This window comes from Erinaceus europaeus, chromosome 14, assembly GCF_950295315.1.
Source record: "Erinaceus europaeus chromosome 14, mEriEur2.1, whole genome shotgun sequence".
NCBI classification, from domain to species: domain Eukaryota; kingdom Metazoa; phylum Chordata; class Mammalia; order Eulipotyphla; family Erinaceidae; genus Erinaceus; species Erinaceus europaeus.
In genome coordinates, this window is record NC_080175.1 from 95,874,891 (window position 1) to 95,896,156 (window position 21,266).

General features: G+C 40.0%; 1 pseudogene; it reads left to right on the top strand.

Annotated features, from left to right (window-relative positions):
* LOC103123228 (multidrug resistance-associated protein 1-like) overlaps positions 1–19,573 on the top strand; it is an 86,130-nt pseudogene extending 66,557 nt beyond the window's left edge.
* The last annotated feature ends 1,693 nt before the right edge of the window (positions 19,574–21,266 follow it).

Here is a 21,266-nt window from a genome sequence, read left to right on the forward strand (position 1 = left end):
CAAGCCATTACACTAGCAGATAATCAAAGCTAAAAGCACCTGTAATCAGAAACAGATGGGGGGGGAACGCTACAATGTGGCATTATACGTTGTAATGTAATGTTACTGTGAATGGTCCTTGTTTCCAGAAAGAGATAGGAAAAAAATAACAGTAAGAGAAAAAAATGATTTGTTCATTTAACTCATGGAAGAATGTTACTCATTTGCCGTCAAACCGAGTTGTACAGCAATAGTCAAACTAATTCACTAGCACATTGTTTTCTTCTGGCATATCTCCTCTAGCACTCACTCACTCACTCCCACCTTCACTGTTCATATGGAAAGCACATATTGTAGTAGAAATATAATGAAAAATAGAAAGCTGGTGTCTAAAGAGGAAATTAAATAATACGGGCTTAGAGTGCATGACTAACGCAGAAGAGATCCTTCCCCACGACTTCAGAGGTTGCTGGGTCTGTGTGTCTGAATCCCAGAATGAATCATTCCAGTTGCCACACCTACTCAGTCAAGCAGAACATTGAAATGATTCCTTCTATTCAGAGAGGCGAGAAATTAGGAAGAACTAACATACAGCGGCAGAAAAAGTCACACCAATTACCTCCATTTATTAACTGTGTCTTTATCTCATGCTCAATTGGATAAGGATGAATGATGATGCCATTTGATAACCATCACAAATAACAACCAGTTGATTGAAAAACTGTCTTCCCCTCCTCTCTCCATTTCTTTCTGTCCTATCCAACAATGATGACAACAAGAATAACTACAATGAAACAGCAAGGGCAACAAAAGGGAATAAATAAATAAATATTTAAAATAAAATAAAGTAAAAAAGGGAGTCGGGCTGTAGCGCAGCGGGTTAAGCACAGGTGGCGCAAAGCACAAGGACCGGCATAAGGATCCCGGTTCGAACCCCGGCTCCCCACCTGCAGGGGAGTCGCTTCACAGGCGGTGAAGCAGGTCTGCAGGTGTCTGTCTTTCTCTCCCCCTCTCTGTCTTCCCCTCCTCTCTCCATTTCTCTCTGTCCTATCCAGCAACGACAACAACAATAATAGCTACAACAATAAAACAACAAGGGCAACAAAAGGGAATAAATAAATTAAATAAATATTTTTAAAAAATTAAAAAAAAATTTAAAAATAAAGTAAAAAAAAAAAAAGCAGAAAAACAGGATTCCAAAAAGCAGTTTGTACTAAAGTGAGGAAGCAATCAAACAAACTATATATGTGATGTTTAAATATTCAGAAAAGATTTGCTGAATATTAAAATTTGGGAATAAACTGGTACTTACTGTATAGAAAGCTAAACTATAAAAAGATAATGGCATAAGCACTTTACAATCAATGTTCTGCTTGAATGATATGTGATTATTAGTGATGCAAACATTAGTTATTTACCTGAAAGAGAGGGATAACAAACTAATTTCAAAAAGAAAGTGGGAAATGTCAGGGGTAGGTCGTGAAGTCGAAAAACAATAGAAATATTTAAGATAGCATTGCCTCACTCAAAGACGACACTGCCATGTGCTAGGATTTGAGTTCAAACCCCAGTCTCCACCTTGAGGGAAAAGAATTCACAAGGGGTGTAGCAGTTCTGCAGGCTTTAGTCCTATCCATCTTTCCCTCTCCCTCCCTTCTGTCTGCTCTCTCTCTCTCAAAAAAAAAAAAAAAATGTTATCAGGAATAATAGAGACTTCCCCGACATAACAAGCCCCCGTGATAACCCTGATGGCCAAAAGCTAAACAAACAAGCAACAACAATAAACAATGATTTAAGATGGTGAATCATGTAACAGTAATATGTGGCAATATTTTAATTCTAAATGAACTAAAAGATCTTGGAGTAGTGAGATTCAGCTCATTTTGCTGCTGTTGTTGTTTGAAGCATCATACCTACAAAGGACCAGGAGTCATTTGGGCAAACTTTTTACAGTGAAATGATAAAACTCCTTTAAGATATGAGCATACTTTGATAACTTTTTTTTTTTTCTTTTTGAGGTATTTTTGTCTGCTCTGGATCCTGTGTACTCACTAGAGGTTCTCTGGCTGCCTCTCGGACTTTGCATGCTCAGCTGATGAATAATGTACTGAAACTCTCACTCCAGTTTTTTTGAAATCAACCCCATAGGTCAGCTTGTTAATCGGTTCACTAAGGTCAGTAAGGGTGATGTCTCCTTAAATAATATACCTAATCCTGATGGTCCATATTTAGCATCTTAAGACCTCATTTGTAACATGCACCATGTTTAAAGGTGGGATTTTATTTAGTATAGATTTTATTGTTGAAATTATTTCTGATTTGGGGGGTGGCATTTATACTTGGTGTATAACACAGAACTGTATACGTACAATTACTCGTATTAATTGCTGAAAGAATCCGTAGTTGTTTGTGCTTTGGGACCTACGATTACCATTCTTACTTTAATTTAAGAATCTAAATATTTCATGGTTTAGGTTGAGAAGGGCTGTGGGAGTCCAACAAGGGTTCAAAGGAGGGGAGGAAAATAAAAGAAATGAAAGTACACAGAGACAAGGAACATTGGCACCGTCCAGGGCAAGGCCTGTAACCAAATGCTGAACATAATTATTGGGGCATATTTACACAGCACGCTTCCCCATGAATTTGGATCCTTCATCCAATTATGAAATTATTTGTCTTTTTGATTTAAGATGGTTTACTCCCCGAATCTAGTTTGGGAGAAGGGCAGGAGCAAGTACTGATGAATGAATGACCTCTCCTGCACATCACCTCAGAGAGCTGTGTTTTTCAGCACATGGAAACCTGGATGGTTTGCTTCTAAAAGCTGATTCACCATGAGCTACTAGGGGGTTTGTCTCAAAATGCTGTTTTTAAAGGTTTTCAACCATTTCTCTCCTGAACTGGTCCCCTACAGAAGGAAAATGGCAGTAAGTTTTCAGGGAGCTACCTGGATTTTCAAAAGTATTTTTACATTTAAGAAGATATCACTCCATAGACAGTAAATGGGTAGTGAATGGTACTTCTCAGATATCTCTACTTTCATAAAGAATTTTCTTGGTTACTATTAAACATTTGTAACTGCACAGTTCACCAGGAATATAAGGTAAGCCATATATATATAACTTTAAATTTTCTAGTAGTCATAATAGAAAAACAAAAACTATTGAAATAATTGTAACATTTTTAACTCAGACCATATGAAACATTTCAAATGTAATCACTTCAAAATTATTAACTTACATTCATTTTGTAAAAGAAAAAAAGTCTTTACAAATTAACTTTATAGGGGCCGAACGGTGGCTTACCTGGTTAGGTGTTCACATTACAAAGTAACTTTACAGTCTGGATTGAATCATAAGCCTACACAATGGTTATGCAAACAGACATTCATGCCTAAAGCACCAACATCCCAGGTTCAATCCTCCCTACCATCATAAACCCAAATAGAGCAGTGCTCTGGTTAAAAATACAACTTATTGATTAAAAAATAAATATTGAATATCCAGACCCTACACCTATGGACATTTAATTTTTGACAAGAGGGCCCAAATCATTAAATAGAGAAAGGAGCGTCTTCCACAAATGGTTTTGGGAAAAACTGGGTCTGAATGTGTAGAAGGATGAAACCAGAACACTGTGTCTCACCAAACACAAACGTAAACACCAGATGGCTCAAAGATTTGGATGTTAGATCAAATACTATCAAATATTTAGAGGAAAAATTAGCAGAACTTTTTTTTTTTTTACATAAGCTATAAAATACCATTAACAACTCAAATCCAACTGCAAGGAAAACAAAAACACATATAAACCAATGAGACTACATCGACTTGAAAAGCCTCAAGAAGAACCACTATCAAAATATAAAAATAAAAGAGGGGGGGAATATTTACATGCCATGCATCAGATAAAGGACAAAGAATCAAGACAGATAAAGCCCCAGCAGCAACCAAGAATCCCATCATAAAGTGGGAGAGGATATGGACAGAACATTCAACAAATAAGAGATCAAAATGGACAGAACATTCAACAAATAAGAGATCAAAAGGGCTCAATACACCAAACAACAGAAAAATTGCTCAAAGGCACTAGTTATCAGAGAAACGCAAGTAAAGGAGACACCACTTTACACCAGTGAGAATGTCAGGCGTTGGTACAGACAGTAATGGCAGACGTTGGCTAGTATATGGGGAAAGAAACCCTCCTGTAGTGCAGGTGAATGTCATGTGTCAGTATGGACAGTAATGGCAGATTTTGGCTAGTATATGGGGAAAGGAACCCTCCTGTATTGCAGGTGAATGTCATGTGTTAGTATGGACAGTAATGGCAGATTTTGGCTAGTATATGGGGAAAGGAACCCTCATATAGTGCAGGGGGAAATGCATATTGGTCCAGTCCCTGCGGACAGCAGTCTAGAGACTTCTTAGAATGCTAAATGTAGATTACCTAGCAATTCCTCTCCAAGAGCTGTATCGAAAGGAAACACATCCATCTGAAGAAATCTATGTCTACCTATGTTCATAGAATCCAAGTTTGTAAAAGCCCAGATTTGGAAACAACCTAGATTCCCAATGACAAATGAGTGGCAACGGAAGTTTTGGTATGTGTACAGGAGGAAGTGCTACTCGGCTGTTAAAAATGATGAGATTAACTCCTTCTTCTCATCTTGGATAGAACTTGAAGTGAGGTAAGCCAAAAAGAGGAAAACTAACAGATAATCTCATTCATAGGTGGAACTTAAGAAACAAGGAGAGGAAGGAAAAACAAAAAGTAAAGTTTGGATTTAATTTGCTGTATTGCACCAAACAAAAAGGCCCTGGGCCCTACCCAACTAGAGAAAGATAGAAACAGGAGGTGGGGGTGGGGCTTGGACGGTAGAGCAGCGGGTTAAACGCACATGGCACAAAGCTCAAGGATGACAGAAGGATCCCATTTTGAGCCCCCCACCTGCTCCCTGCAGGAGGGTTGCTTCACAAGTGGTGAAGCAGGTCTGTAGATGTCTGTCTATCTCTCCCCCCTCTGAATTCCCTTCTCTGGATTTCTCTGTGTCCTGTACAACAACGATGGCAACAGCTATAACAAGTACAACAGGGGCAACAAAAATGGGAAAAATGGCCTCCAGGAGCAGTGGATTCATAGTGCAGGCACCCAGCCCCAGCAATAACCCTGGAGGTGATAAATAAATACATATAAACAAACAAGCAGAGTGGGGGTATGCATGAACCTGCCAATGTTCATGTCCAGCAGAGATGAAAATAATAAAAGGTGTGAGTGTGATTTAGAGAGAAAGAAAAGGCAGAATGATAGGAATAGATAGATAGATAGATAGATAGATAGATAGATAGATAGATAGATAGACAGACAGACGGACAGACATAATAGTCAACACATATCTGTGATCTTGGGAGAACTTTCCAGTGGAGGGAATGGATGGGGATGTAGAACTCTGGCGGTGAGGAAGATGGGGAGTTATACCCTGTTGTCTTATAATTTTGTAAATCAGTATTTAATCACTAATAATAAAAAAGGCTCTGGGAAAGAAAAGAAAGGCAGTGAGGCTGAGGAGTTAGGGCTTTGGACCTCCTGGTACATGGTGGTTAAAAAATAATAACTATCCATTGTCTTCTTGAACCCTAAAGAAAGCAGGAACCTCACATTTCGACTATAGAGCCCATATTTCCCCAGTCCTGGAACCATAGGGTGGGGCCCACTTTCCTGCATGCTGCTCTCAACTCAAACCAAATAATATTGCATCCATGGATCGCAACCCAGTCAACGCAATGAATGCCACCCCAGCATGCTTCACTTCAGACTGTGTCCAAAGACTTCAGGGTGTGGAATGACAACCCTTCAGCTTCATCACTCGGGTGAGACCTTTCCTTTCACAGTATTCTCTAATTCCATCCCAGGTGTTCCACTCCCCAATTAAGTCCCCAAACCTAGATATAGACCAGGTCCCCTGAGATAGAGCATATGTTCACAGGTGCCCATAAGCTAGGGAAAAATATATACCTGAAAGCAGAAGTACACAAGAGCCTGCAGGGAATACCCCCAACACTTCATCTGCACTATTCCAGTCTTTAGGTCCATGATTGTTCAACAATTTGTTTGGCTTTGTATGTTAACTCTCTTTTCAGCCACCAGGTTCTGGATACCAGCACAATGCCAACCAGACTTCCCTGTACAGACGGCCCCACCAATATGTCCTGGAGCTCCACTTTCCCAGAGACCCACCCTACTAGGGAAAGACAGAGGCAGACTGGGAGTATGGACCGACCAGTCAACGTCCATGTTCAGGGAGGAAGCAATTACAGAAGCCAGACCTTCTGCCCTCTGCAACCCACAACGACTCCCAGAGGGACAGAGAATGGGAAAGCTATCAGGGGAGGGGATGGGATATGGAGATCAGGTGGTGGGAATTGTGTGGAACTGTACCCCTCTTATCCTATGGTTTTGTTAATGTCTCCTTTTTTAAATAAAAAATAAAATAAAAGACCCGCATTGGAGGTGAGAGCACACTGCAGACACCTACCACAGGATGTTGGGATGCTGACTTATCACAGGATGTGTCAACAACTGCATTGTGATTCGTTAAACTTCCCCTATAAATAAAATGTACAAATGATTACATAGCATTCAACTCTGGTGCATCTCAAAACTAATTGTAAATATATTGCTAGTGGTGCCTGCCACCTTACTACACAGTATATGTCCATCATGTTAAGTCTACACAGGTAGAGGCTGAAAAATGGTTGGTCACACATTAAGTTTGAATTGGTCCTTTTATAAAAGAAGTGAGGACAAATATGAAAATATAAACTAAATTACCTAGTGTAATAGATACTTGATGGAATACTATGTCTTGCTAGTCATAACAACCTAGACACAATTTTTGAAACTGAGAGAAGACCTATTTAGTGTTCTTTTTATTTCAGTGGGCATCTTTGTATGATTTCATTAACTATTATTTTCATAGAGTAGCATGTCAAACAATTGGGTCTAGAAGACATTGAAATATGATAAGGTGTCTTTTGACGTCAGGTTGAAAATTATATAGAACATGATTCCCCCTACATTATTATACTAGATAATGGTGATATTTTTTTTTAAAAAAAGGCAAGATAAAGTTAATAAAGTTCTATTTCTAATTTCTGTGTCAGTTTTTTCCTAAATGGAGTTGTTCATTTCTTCAATATTCAATGTCTTTATTTTTCTTGGGACCTTTTAGATCATACCTACAACTGCATAGATCTGACTCATTGATTTGCCACAAAGTGTAAATTGATACATGACCATTTAATTGTTCATGTTATTTTTCCTTGATTACTTCTACATTATAGCATCCAAGTTTAAGAATGAAGATTATTTTGTTTCAAGATCCACTTAGCCAACGAGGCAATTTGAATGTTCTCAATGAATAAGAATCTACCAGGAATGTTTTACAATTTAAAAATGATTTATAGTGGTAGTCTATTTCTTTTAAATAATTAATGGGTTTTGGACTCTGTTTTTTCACTAGAGTCTAACTTTGCTTGTATAAATTAATCACCCTGTAGTTATCATTAGGAAGTACAAATTGCTGGACTATAGACATTTTGTTCTTAGAACACTTATGGAAGACATGGAAGTGGAGGAAGACAGTGTAGCTAGACTTCATTGTAGGGCTGTCATGTCTGGGTAAATGTGCTGTTTCCACTTAATGATATTTCCCCCAAGGGAACCTCATATCAATTTTCAGGATATGTTTATAATTGACAAACGTTTCCATTATTATTTACGAACGTGGGTGAATTGTACATTGGATGTTACTGGAACCATTTTTGTCATGTTGGGAGCCTCACCACTCTCTATTTTTGTGGTTATTCTCTTGGTTTTTCTCTATTTCACTATACAAGTAAGTACCTAAATTTTTCTGTGCATGAAAAAATGATATATTCATGATAAAATATAGTGTCAACACTGCTTAAACCACCTGAAAACTACTTCCTCAAGAAGCAGAGTCTAAGAAAAGATTAGCTGTACTATGGAATTCCTGGAGAAAATTCTTATAGTAAACAGTAAAAGGGGGGTTGCTTTACGGCTGGGTGTGGTGATGTAGGAAGCCCATAACCAAAAACATTGTCTATTGGAGAGTCCTGTGACTTGTTCTCTTTTAGCACCTTCTGTGTTTTTCTCCTATTGGCTGTGTGCAACTTACAGATAAGCGATCTGTGTCCTAACACACTAAGGGATTTAAGAAGGAGACAAGTAGGGCTGCCATCCCAAGTTATTCCTGAGGTAGGAGAACTGAAACATGAATTTTTCTGTATACCATGAAACCTTCATGCCATTTGCAGTGTAGCAGGAAGTTCATGTGCCTGTATATCTAAGAGAAAGCCCAATACTGCCTTCTTATCTGTGTGCTGTTCCAGACTACAGCAAACTATCACTAGAAGAACCAAAGAGTCTCTCATGAAATATATGGCATATAAATGATACACATGTACGGATATATGGATCTACGTCATATTTTAGCATTGAACTGAAGCATCACTGACTTATGGCATTATGCAGGTTTCAGATGTGCATCACTGAAAAGTAACACACGTGTTCCCTTCAGACAAAGCAAAACAAAACAAACAAAAAAAAAAAAATCAAAGCCCCAGAATGCCACTATTTGCATTTTCCATTCACAAGCTGCAAGCTAAATGGTTTTTGCTTAGCTTCCTCACTGCTTTTTATCAAAACAAAAACATTTGAAAGTTAAGGATTTTTCTATAAAATTCCGGATCTAAGGATTCGCCGAAGTAATAAAAACAGACTATCCCAGCAGCTTCCACTTACCCTCTCCCCACTTTGTAGCAGTTAGCTTGGGGCTGATAGACAATGGTTAACAGAAGCCAGAGTCTGTGCCCTCCTCGCCCCTCCACACTCATTTCCAACTGCCCTCAGTCCAAAGCCAAGGGGAAGGAAACGATCACAACCGTGGCCTCACTGGTGTTTTCCATAAAGAAAACCGAAAGCCATCTTTTCTGTGATTATCTTTAGGTACAAAAATATTGCTTGTACATTGGTCTGCAGGCCACATTTTCTGTTTTACTTTATTTTAATGGATAAAGACAAAGAGAAATCAGGAGGGAAGAGGAAGATACAAAGGGAGACACCTGAAGCTCTGCTTTGCCTTTTTTTTTTCCTTTTTTTTTTTTTTTTGTTTTTTTTTTGGATAGGCCAGAGAAATCAAGAGAGGAGTGAAAACACAAGTAGAACCTGAACTGGAGTCGGTGTATTGCAACAAAGTAAAAGACTCGGGTGGGTGGGGGAGGAGAGCACAGGTCCCGGAAAAGGATGACAGAGGACCTAGTGGGGGTTGTATTGTTATGTGGAAAACTGAGAAATGTTATGAACGTACAAACTAGTATAATTACTGTCAAATGTAAAACATTAATCCCTCAATTTAAAAAAAAAAGGGGGGAAGACAGAGAAGCATCTGACGACCCCCCCTGCAGGGGGGGTGCTCAAACCGGGATCCTTACGCAGGTCCTTGTGCTTGCGACATACGTTTAACCCGCTGTGCCATCACCGCCCCTGCTTTATCATATTTGAAGCTTTCTTCATGCACATGTGGACTGGGGACTTGAACCTGAGTCCTTGTGCACAGAAGTTGTGTGCTCAACCAGCTGCACCACCACCCAACCCCTAGGTCATATTTTTTACGTGTGCCATAGAAAGAACCTTTTCCATCGGAAATAGTGGTCATTTGAAAGCACTATTGAAGTGAAGTTTTGTCCAGTTTTCATCTGGGTGCTCCAGAATTGGGTCCGATCCTTTACTTCTTTCAGGATTTATTAGGTTCTTTGGGAAACTTAAAGCAGCGGATACTTATTCTCTCCCAGTTTTGGAGGTCAGAAGACCACAGTTAATGTGGAGGCAGGATCGGTTCCTTCTGAAGATGAAGAGAGAATCCCTTCCATGTCCTTTGCTGTCTTCTGGCGGTGGTCAGTGACACTTTGCATCTTCCTATGTGGTAGACACATCTCTCCAGTCTCCAGTTCATCTCTCCATGGTATTCTTCCACTGTCTGTCTTCTCCTGTTCCCCTCTTATAAGAATATTCAGCATAGGGGAGTCGGGCTGTAGCGCAGCGGGTTAAGCGCAGGTGGCGCAAAGCACAAGGACCGGCATAAGGATCCCGGTTCGAACCCCGGCTCCCCACCTGTAGGGGTGCCGCTTCACAGGCGGTAAAGCAGGTCTGCAGGTGTCTATCTTTCTCTTCTCCCCTCTGTCTTCCCCTCCTCTCTCCATTTCTCTCTGTCCTATCCAACAACGACAACAACAATAATAACTACAACAATAAAACAACAAGGGCAACAAAAGGGAATAAATAAAATAAAATAATATATATATATATAAAAGAATATTCAGCATGGGATTTAGGGACTAGCTAAAATCTCATGTCAAATCCCTTAACAGTATCATTAAAGGTCCCATTTCCAGGTTTGGCAAAATAGCTCAAGTGGATAATACCTTGCTTTGCCACGTGCGTGATCCAGGCTCAAGCCCAGCCCCCACTGCATTCGTTGAAGGAAAAGGTAGTGCCTTGGTCTCTCAATCTTTTGTCTCTAAAAAAGAAAATCATATTGCCAAATTAAATCACATTCACAGGTGCTGGGAGTTAGAACGTTAACTTTTGATGGCCATTCTTTAGCCCCTAGTAAAACCACAAGTGTCTTTAAGAGTCTTTCCACACTTAAGCAATTCCCCCTGCATCTGTCTCAGTTCCTTTCTGTCTCTGCCTTAGAGATACTACATGGCGAGCTCTCTGCAGATCCGAAGGGTGGCAGGAGCATCTCATTCATTCTCCTATCATTTCCCACTTCAGTGCGACTTTATCAGGGATATCCACTATCGGGGCATTTGGCCGCCAACAGAGGTTCATCCAGCAAAACAAAGAGGCCATGAATGAGAACTTGGTCTGTTTCTACAACAGTGTGATTTCAAATAGGTAAGTCACATTGATAGACCTGGCTCGCAACCAGTCTCTTATACTTCTAAATAGACGATAACTTTTTTAGTATGTTTAATGAAAATTAGAAAGAGAGAAAGAGAGAGAGAGAAAGAGAGAGAGAAGCTTTCAGTTAACTGAGTAGTGATGCATCTGGTTGAGCACACTTGTTACAATGGGTAATGACCCAGGTTTGAGCCCCCAGTCCCCACCTGCAAGGGGAAAGCTTCACAAGTGGTGAAGCAGGGCTGCAGATGTCTCTCTGTCTCTCTCCCTCTCTATCTGCCCCTCCCCTCTCAATTTCTGACTGTCTCTATCCAATAACTAAATAAAGATGATTTTTTAAAAGGAAAAGAAAAAAAAAGCTTTAAATGTTTCTAGTATTTAATTTACATTCCAGTTTGAATATATCTATTTTTATTCATATAAAATAGACTATTTTATCTAAAACAGAATGCTAAGGAGGTTGAAGGTTTTAGAGTATATTAAAATCATCAATGCTGTGATGCTACAATGTATTTTAAATTGTAGAGTAAACTTTATTTGCATATAACATTTTATCACACATTGTATTTGAACTTATAATTTTACATGCAGGAGTAAAATGTTAAATGTGTCAATTGAAATAAACTCTCACCACTGCATGGGGAAAGGAAGAACTATTGCTATTGTTGTTGTTAACTTATTTGACCAGAGCACTATCCAGCTTTGGGTCTGGTGGTTCTAGGGGTGAATCTGGGAGCTCCCAGCCTCAGGCATGAAAATTTGTTGCATCAACACTATGCTCCCACAGATTCCCCAGAACTTTTAAATTCAAAATTGCTTATAAAAATTGCCAGAGGCAGAGTGGGGTTCGGAGGTGGAGGAGTCTGGGAGGAGCTGATGGAACCAACCAAGAAAAATTGCCTGCTTGGGTGGGGTTAGGTAGTATAATGGTTATGCAAAGAGTCTCTCATGCCTGAGGCTCCAAACTCCCAGGTTCAATCCCCCACACCACCATAAACCAGAGCTGAGCAGTGCTCTGATTTAAAACAAAAAAAAAAAAAAAAAAAAGGAAAGAAAAGAAAAAAAAAAAAGAAAAAGAAAAACTGTTTGCTTTGCTTTCCCCACCCCCATTGGAGTTAAAGGTCTATAATGAGGAAACCTACACCATGCTAGAGCTGCACACTATATGTAAAATAACAAGGGACTTATGTGTGAGAGTATCTGGTAGCATCTTGTTGATGTAATAACTGGATGGCTCTTACATGGCTCAAACTGGTGAATGTTGTCTTTATTTCTTTTTTTTTTTTAATCTTTTATTTATTTATTTATTTATTTATTTATTTTTGCCTCCAGGGTTATCACTGGGGCTCAGTGTCTGCATTACAAATCCACTGCTCCTAGAGGCCATTTTTCCATTTTGTTGCCCTTGTTGTTACTGCTGTCGCTGTTGTTGGATAGGACAGAGAGACATGGAGAGAGGAGGGGAAGACAGAGAGGGGGAGAGAAAGACAGACACCTGCAGACCTGCTTCACCATTTGTGAAGCGACCCCCCTGCAGGTGGGGAGCCGGGGGCTTGAACCAGGATCCTTACCTTTCATACTATGTGTACTTAACCTGGCGTATTACCAGCCTGTCTCAGAATGTTTTCTATATGATCTTTTTTGTTTTCTTTTTTTTGGTGGGGCAGGGGACTTGTATGAAAGAAAACCTAGAAACCAAAGCTCAGTTCAGTATTTTACTGTTTCCTGCGGGTTTCTAACCTTCCCAATTCCTTTTCTTTCTTTTTTTTTAATTTTGTTAAAAAGGACTGGGAACAAGTAGGAGACGCGTATAGGTTTTAACAGACCATCATAGTTCGAAACAAAAGAATTTTCTTTTATATTCCTAAGACATAGTAGAAATTCAGAATTGTTTTCTTTTTTCCAAAACTTTCTCCAGTCAGAAACTAGATAGTACTTGGACACAGCGTAACTTCCGGAGGTTGATCTTATTCTCGCAAAGACGTGTGTGAAGTCATCGAGCAGCCCCCTTACTGCACTTGATTGTAAACCAAACTTCTGCAAAAGAGTTTGAAGATGAGAGGGATTACAGTCCACTAAAAATAAAATTAGAGAAATGTTAAAAGAAAAATAAATGAAGGCATTCAAGTACATGTGGCTGGAATGGGATTTTTAAATTAATCATTTTAGTTGATTTTTTGCTTGTTCTGCTTTTCAATACCGACTAAGTTTTAAGACGCTTCTGCAAAAAACAAAATGTGTTTTTCTGTGGAGGAATCCTTTAAACTATCATTGAAACAAGCCTATGTTTGATTGAGTTCTAAACAAATGAAGTAAAAACAGAAAGCCTCTGTAGATGTTTACTTCTCCGTTTTTCAGAGAAAAGTTGATACTAAGTTCATGAAATGTATCTCAGTTCTCTGGGAATATTTTCCGTTCTTACAGGTAGGTGGCTGTCTGTGAGACTTGAATTTCCTGGCAACTTAACCGTCTTCTCCACTGCTCTTCTTGCTGTGCTGGCCGGCAAATCTATAGATTCAGCAATAGTTGGTTTGTCCATATCCTATGCCCTCAATGTAAGCAATAATGATTGTGTGGTCTCTGATGTGTTTATAATCCAATTAATTAACCTCTTTTCTCCATTGCCTGTCTGAGTTATAGATCGTATTAATGTAGTCATCTCGATTGCACAGGAGGCTCCTTGCTTCTCTCCTGGTAAAGGAGGGAGCTAGCTCAGCAGTTCTAAATTAGCTCACAGAAGAGCAGGCAGGTGCCCAAGGCTGAGTGCTAGAGGGCCAGGAACACTCCGGCTGTTACAGCATCACCCACACTGCCATACTTTCCTGATCTTAGGGGTTTACGGCGGCATGTAGCAGAGAGAGGGTCTTATTCCTTGCTATGGTCGATCAAATTTGCCCATGTGCAGCAAAGAGATGATTCAAGCTTGTGCAAAAATAAATGTGAACCTTCTTTGTACAAGTTTTCCTCCAGCAAATCCTATATATTTTTTATCATATTGCATATCACTTGTGATATGAGTATGTGCTCATGTCCACTCTGTAAGTAGATACCCCTCAAACTGAGGGCTGCAGTCCCCATTATTGAAAAGATCAAACTCCCTCTAGTCCCCTCTCACAGGGAGGAGGCTTCACAAGCAGTGAGGCAGTACTGCAGGCGGCTCTCTTGCTCCTTCTTCCGTCTCAATATCTGTCTCTATACACACTTTGTAAAAAGCTCAGAGATGGGTCTAGATGATTTTAGCACAATCCTTTAGTCCCTTTGCCCAAACCCCTGTGGCCAGGTACATTTCAGAATTCAAGTTTTCTAGAAAGAAAACATGGTACAGACATACACGGGCCATAGGGCAGAATCATTCACCACACTACTTCTTCTGCAATGAAATAAGTGACTGTGGACTGTACCATAAATGAGATAAATATATAATTTTATGAGTCCAATTCAGGTTGATTATCAAGTAGCTGAGCAGAAACGTAATAAATATAAATATGGCAATATAGACCGATAGATAGATGATAGATAGATCAGACTATGTTTGGCTCTACCAGGGGGAAAGAAAGGATGCCAAAGAATACTTTATGCACCCTTATTTTTTCTCCCCTCCAGAGATCTCTGGGGCTGGGTGCCAGCACTACGAGTTCACTGCTTCTGGTGGCCATTTTTCCCCCATCTTTATTGGATAGCACAGAGAGAAATTGATAGAGGAGAAAGACATTGAAAGGGGGAGAGACAGTGACACCTGCAGACCTGTTTCACTGCCTGTGTAGCCCCTCTGCAGGTGGGGGCTCAAACCCAGATCCTTGCACATAGTACTACGTGTGCTTAGCTGGGGGCCCCACTGCCAGGCCACTGCACACTCTTTCTCATGTAGAATGTATAGTTTGTGAGGTGTATACCACCGTCTTGTTATTCATCCTTATATGAATATGAAAAGAAAGAGAAAGAAACCAAAGAGCACTGCTCAGCTCTGGCTTATAGTCTTCTTCTTCTTCTAGTGTTTGCCCTTCTTCCGTAGCCAGTCAACAGCGTCAGGTTGAGCCTGATGTCAAGTTTCGAGACCTCCTTTGAATCTGGAGAGGTGGCAGTCGTTGACTATGTGGGTCATAGTCTGTCTGGAGCCGCAGGGGCAGTTCGGGTCGTCTCTGGCTCCCCAGCGATGGAACATAGCGGTGCACCGGCCATGGCCTATTCGATAGCGATGGAGGAGGGCCCGATCATAACGTGCTAGGTCAAAGCCGGGTGGACGCTCGCAGGGGTCTGTGATGAGGTGTTTGTTCTTGACCTCAGCTGACTGCCAGCTCTGTTTCCAAGAGTCTGGAACAGAGAAGGTCAGTGTAGGCGTAGGGGACCAGATTGGGTGACGAGACGTCAAGCGTTGGACAGGGTGGGCGAAGATCTCCGCGGATATTGGCAGGTCCGGTCGAGAGTAGACGTGGGAAATGAACTTAGATGATGCCGCATCCCGACGAATATCTGGCGGGGTGATGTTGCTAAGAACTGGCAGCCATGGGACCCGGGTGGAACGGATGGTTCCAGAAATGATCCTCATGGAGGAATATAATTTGGAATCGACCAAGTGGACATGGGGGCTACGGAACCATCCTGGGGGCACAGTATTCTGCAGTGGAATAGCATAATGCCAGAGAGGATGATCACAGTGTGGAAGCGCTCGCGCCCCATGAGTAGCTGGCCAGTCTTGCAATGATGTGATTCCTCGCGCCCACCTTTGCTGCAGTTTTTATGAGATGTTCGTGAAATGACAGGGTGCGATCGAGAGTAACGCCAAGATAGACTGGCTGGGCTTCATGCCGGATTCTCTTATAGTGATGTGAAGGAAAAGGAGGGGGGTGGAAGCATTGAACCTGAGACCTTAGACTTTCACCATAAGAATCTGTCTGCATAACTATTATGCCATCTCCTCCAACTACAGCCTGATAGTTTTAAAATGATTAGGATAGGTAAAACATATGAAAACCCTGAAAATGAAACTGTATATTCTTAGTATTACATAATAAACTAAGGAACTTTCTTTCAACTTTTTTTCTTCCACAGATTACTCAATCTCTCAATTTTTGGGTAAGGAAAGCATGTGAAATTGAAACTAATGCAGTTTCTATTGAAAGAGTTTGTGAATATGAAAGTATGAGTAAAGAGGTAAGTTCTCCTTAACAGTAAAGTTATATAGGTTTAAAATATTACAATGTAACTGGAATTAACATAAAAAATAAATTTTAAGAGTTCAGCAAGGTGGTTCAGTAGTAAAATGCATGCCTTGACTGTACAAGGCCCTGAATTCAGTCCCTAGAATACACAGAAATAACTGACAGCAATAGATCATTATAAATGGAGGAGCATTTATCTTCTCAGAGTGTGTCACAAAAAATGTTGAAAAGTTCGCAAGCTAAGAAGTAAAGAAATCTCAAGAAAACCTGGATTTCCAAATCTTGTTTTCCAACTTCTGCCTGAGAGTGAGACCATCCCATATTCATCCTTCTGTTTCTGACTTATTTAACTTAACATGAATTTTTCAAGGTCCATCCAAGATCGGCTGAAAATGATGAAGTCACCGTTTTTAATAGCTGAGTAGTATTCCATTGTGTATATATACCACAACTTGCTCAGCCATTCATCTGTTGTTGGACACCTGGGTTGCTTCCAGGTTTTGGCTATTATAAATTGTGCTGCCAAGAACATATATGTACACAGATCTTTCTGGATGGGTGTGTTGGGTTCCTTAGGATCTATCCCCAGGAGAGGAATTGCAGGATCATAGGATAGGTCCATTTCTAGCCTTCTGAGAGTTCTCCAGACTGTTCTCCACAGAGGTTGGACCAATTGACATTCCCACCAGCAGTGCAGGAGGGTTCCTTTGACCCCACACCCTCTCCAGCATTTGTTGCTGTTACCTTTTCTGATGTATGAGATTCTCACAGGTGCCATGAATGAAATTTAGGGAGTATTTTTATTATAACTGAAGTATACAATTATTTCTTTGTTTTAAGGCACCTTGGATAATGTCTAATAAGCCTCTGTCACACTGGCCCAATAAAAGGATAGTGGAATTTATTGTCAGTCTCAATACCAAGATGATCTTGGCTTAGCATTACAAGATAACACTTTTGAGACTCACAGGGAAGAAAAGTAACATATGTACTTCATACACTTCATTTTCTTCTTATCCAAATGCGTTAATTTATTCAGATCAAATGTATGTATATGGTCTTAAATACAATATGGTCTTAAATACAAAGGGGCCTTTCAGATTTTATATAAAAACAAGAGACATGTCATTTGTAACAAATAAACAGTGTGTTATTCTGTCTATCTAGATTCAATACAATCTGTTTTCTCTCTTGTAAAGAGAGTCAGCATTAAAGATGACATTTATATTTAAAAAAAAAAAGGAATGTTGGTGCATTGAGGAGAACATGGATTTGTTTTCTTTGAATCTATTCTCAACTATTTGTCTTTTGTGCCGTGTAACAAAAAGCTACTTGAACTTTCTAGTTTGCCATCTGTAAAATGGAGAAATTAACTTCTACCCTTCCGTGTTGGTGTGCTGATTGAAAATACTGATACTATATGCATACTGTTGTCTACATTTATCCTACCCTGACTAAGTAGCAACTAGCTAGCATCACCAATACGACTGTGATTGTTGTTGACATTGTTAATAGGAAGAAGAGCAAAAGGTTCAGTAAGTTTATATGATTTAATCTGAATTATAATTCATTCTCATTCTTGCCCTTGTCTGTTTTAAGTGTAAAGTTACAGTAATAGCTGTATCAGTTGTGTTCACTTGTCTTTTCACACTTGTCTTTTTTTTTTTTAACCGGGTTGGGCCTCAGGAGGCAGTTGAATCACAGACACTACTTTCTTCTCTGGGATCCTGTGTTGTTTTCTGGACTCTCCAAACAAGCCTGGACCCCTTAGACAAATATTCTGCTAGCGACCTCCTGTGGGAAGTGCTGGGACGGTGCCATTTAAGAGAATGTGTACAGGCTGTCCCTAACAAGCTGTTGCTTGAGGTCTCAGAGGGTGGTGAAATCTCAGGTCAACATGTAAGAAGTCATTCATTCCAACCTCTGTAGCACTTTCACTTGCTCTCAAAATGAAATCGCTCCTGAGTTACCACTACTGACACCCTGATAGGGGAACCTTCCTCTAGCCCTCTGGGTAATAATAATAATAATAATAATAATAATAAAGTTATGATTTAGTTGAGTCTTCTGTAAAGACTCCTACAAGTGCCTTCTTTGTAAGGTTGCTATAAGGGTTCATAGTTGATGTGACAGGACAGTCCCTTCCATATGATCCAAGAAAGAAAGGAAAACGAAGTAGTTAGATCCCCTCAAACTTGTCAACCCTGTATTTTATTTACCCCTCCCCTCACTGATTCTACCCTTTTGGCCTCCACCTTGCTGTTCTGTTGAGTAGACCAAACCAGTGTCGGCTCACCTCAGAGACTTTGAATCTGCTGTCTTCTTGAGGAAGAATATGTCTCCACAGGAATTTTGCACAACTCGCCTTCTCCTTTCTTCAGGTCTTAAAAGGCAAGTTCTCAGTGAGACTTTCTTGGACATGGCATCTACAATGCCTAGCCTACCCCCAGCCTTTGCTCCCTCTTTTTTCTGTGGACTTAGATGCTCACGACTTTGCATTTTACTCATCTGGAGAATGTAAAGTCTACACGTAGATTATTTCCTATTCTGTTTTTACTGTATCCCCAGTACTTGGATGAGTATCTGGTACTCTGTAATCACTCAGCAAATAAAAGAATAAATGAATGTGTAGGAAACAGAGAAAACAGTTGTATGAGAGGAAATGGATAAATGGTCATTAAGCCCACAGTTGAAATTACTATTATTATTATTATTTTCTAACAGGGTTGGGCAACAGCAATTGGTCTGTCTTGCTTGTGCTTTGCTTCGAAAAACAAAAATTCTCATCTTGGATGAGGCAACAGCTTCCACTGATGTTGAGAGTGACAGCCTGGTGCAGACCACCATCAGGAAGGAGTTTGCTGATGGCACCGTCCTCACCATTGCTCACAGACTGCATTCTATCATAGATTCTGACAGGTGTGCTTAGACTGTTTTCAAAAATGAAGCAACTTCTACTTTCAGCTATGGAATACATAGAATATACACTTTTCTACTAATAAGGATTTTTGTTTGTGCAAAGAGATAAAAACAAAAATTTCCATAGAAATATGGAAGAGGCTAGTTTTCTAACTAGAGGAAAATGATCATGGTAAAAGAATCTGAGGTCACCTATATTTGATATATCTCTTAAGTTAAATTGAATAATCTGTGCCAACATGACTCATACAGTAATTTAAACAGTACCTTAGCAAGGACCGAGAAAAATAGACCAGAAAACTTGTTATAGGTTTCCTGACTGGGTCCTTTCTTCATTGCAGGATACTCGAGTCCAGAAGGATTGTAGAATTTGAAACACCACAGAAGCTGATGCACCAGAAAGGACATTTCTTTGAAATGGTAACAGAAGCTGGAGTAACACTGGACTCGGGGCCAGAAAATAAATAATTTTAGCTCTCCATGGATTACATCAAATGAAAAATTATTAGCATTTTGGAAAAGTACGTGTGTATGGGGGGAATATCTTACTTTTGCATTAGCACAAATGCCTATAAATCTTAGAGTTGTTTTTTTTTTTCCTTTCCCCTGAGCATGAAATCTGATATGCAGGTGGATCCAAGTTATTGTCTGGGGAAATGATGTCGTGGCTGGAAAAAGGACCAGAAAGCTGGATCAGGGAAGAGAATAGCTCCCAAATATGGGAAAGGTGTATGAATATTGTTGACTATAAACCCCATTGATTTGATGTGATCTGGGGCCCATATTCAGCTTAGGGGCCTGTGTGACCTCTGCATCCCTGTAGATCTGAGCTCACATCTGCACTATTCTAGCCTTTAGGTTCATGATTAGTCAACAATTTATTTGGCTTTGTATGTTAACCCTCTTGTCAACCACCAAGTTCCAGATGCTACCATGATGCCAACCAGACTTCCCCTGGACAGACAACCCCACCAGAGCCCCGCTCCTGGAACCCCACTTCTCCAGAGCCCTTCCCCACTAGGGAAAGAGACAGGCTGGGAGTATGGATCCACCTGTCAATGCCCATGTTCAGCGGGAAAGCAATTCCAGAAGCCAGACCTCCCACCTTCTGCATCCCACAATGACCCTGGGTCCATACTCCCAGAGGAATAGAGAATGGGAAAGCTATCAGGGGAGGGGATGGGATACAGAGTTCTGGTGGTGGGAATTGTGTAGAGTTATACTCCTCTTATCCTATGGTTTTGTCAGTGTTTCCTTTTTATAAATAAAATAAAAACACTATAGTTTTTAACTATCAGGGCTCTAAAAGAACTGTTTCTTCTATTCTCCATGCCTCCTAAACATCTGTTTCCCCAGTGCTCAAGTTCCAAATGCCAGTTGTCCTCTCAGGCTCTGACTTGGTTTGAGTGGGAAGGCAGGGGTCTCTTTTTTCATGTCAATTTCCCATTCTGTGCTGCAATAGAATCTTGCTACTCCTTTTCTGCCCCCCTCACTAGCTCGCACGTACATAGTTTTATCATTATAGGGGGCCATAAGCTGTTTTCATATTTTTCAGTCCATTTTTTCCCAATAAAGCTATTTAAAGACAAGTGCCTACTTTTAGTTTCCCTTAAATATTAGGTGGCTAGAATGATTCCTTTCAGGTAACAGGTATCCAATAAGCATATAAATCCCTAGAGTGAATGGCCAGGCATTTTTAATGTACACGGTTTCCTGTAGACACAAATCTGTTGAGCTTGACAGCATGAACTACACAGCATATTACATTGTGCAAGTATGAGAGAAAAATGTTAGCTATACAGTTGGTTTTTTTAGAAAGAATTTTTATGGCTTTATTTTACAAACTGAGTTTCTTATTAACTAAATTTTATGATGTGCTTTGTTTAAAGGAAAATTTTATATTTTCACTGTTTACCTGAGGAAAAAATTAGGTTATTTTTAAAATGGATTAACAAGTCAGCTGTGTATTAGATAGTAAATATTCATGAGAAGACTGCTGATCTGCCATATTAATTTAGATTTTGAAGGGCATTTGGTACATGTAGTGACAGAAGCAAGGTCTCTTCTCTGAATTAAGCTTCAAATATGAAGTGATCAAGACTACAATAAGCTGCCTGTCTTCCGCAGAAATAGTGCTGTGGTAGTGGAGAGTACTGTGGTTTCTCTCCTTCCTGTCTTTTCATGTGCTCTTTCCCACTTCTCCCTCTCTCTCTGAATAAATAA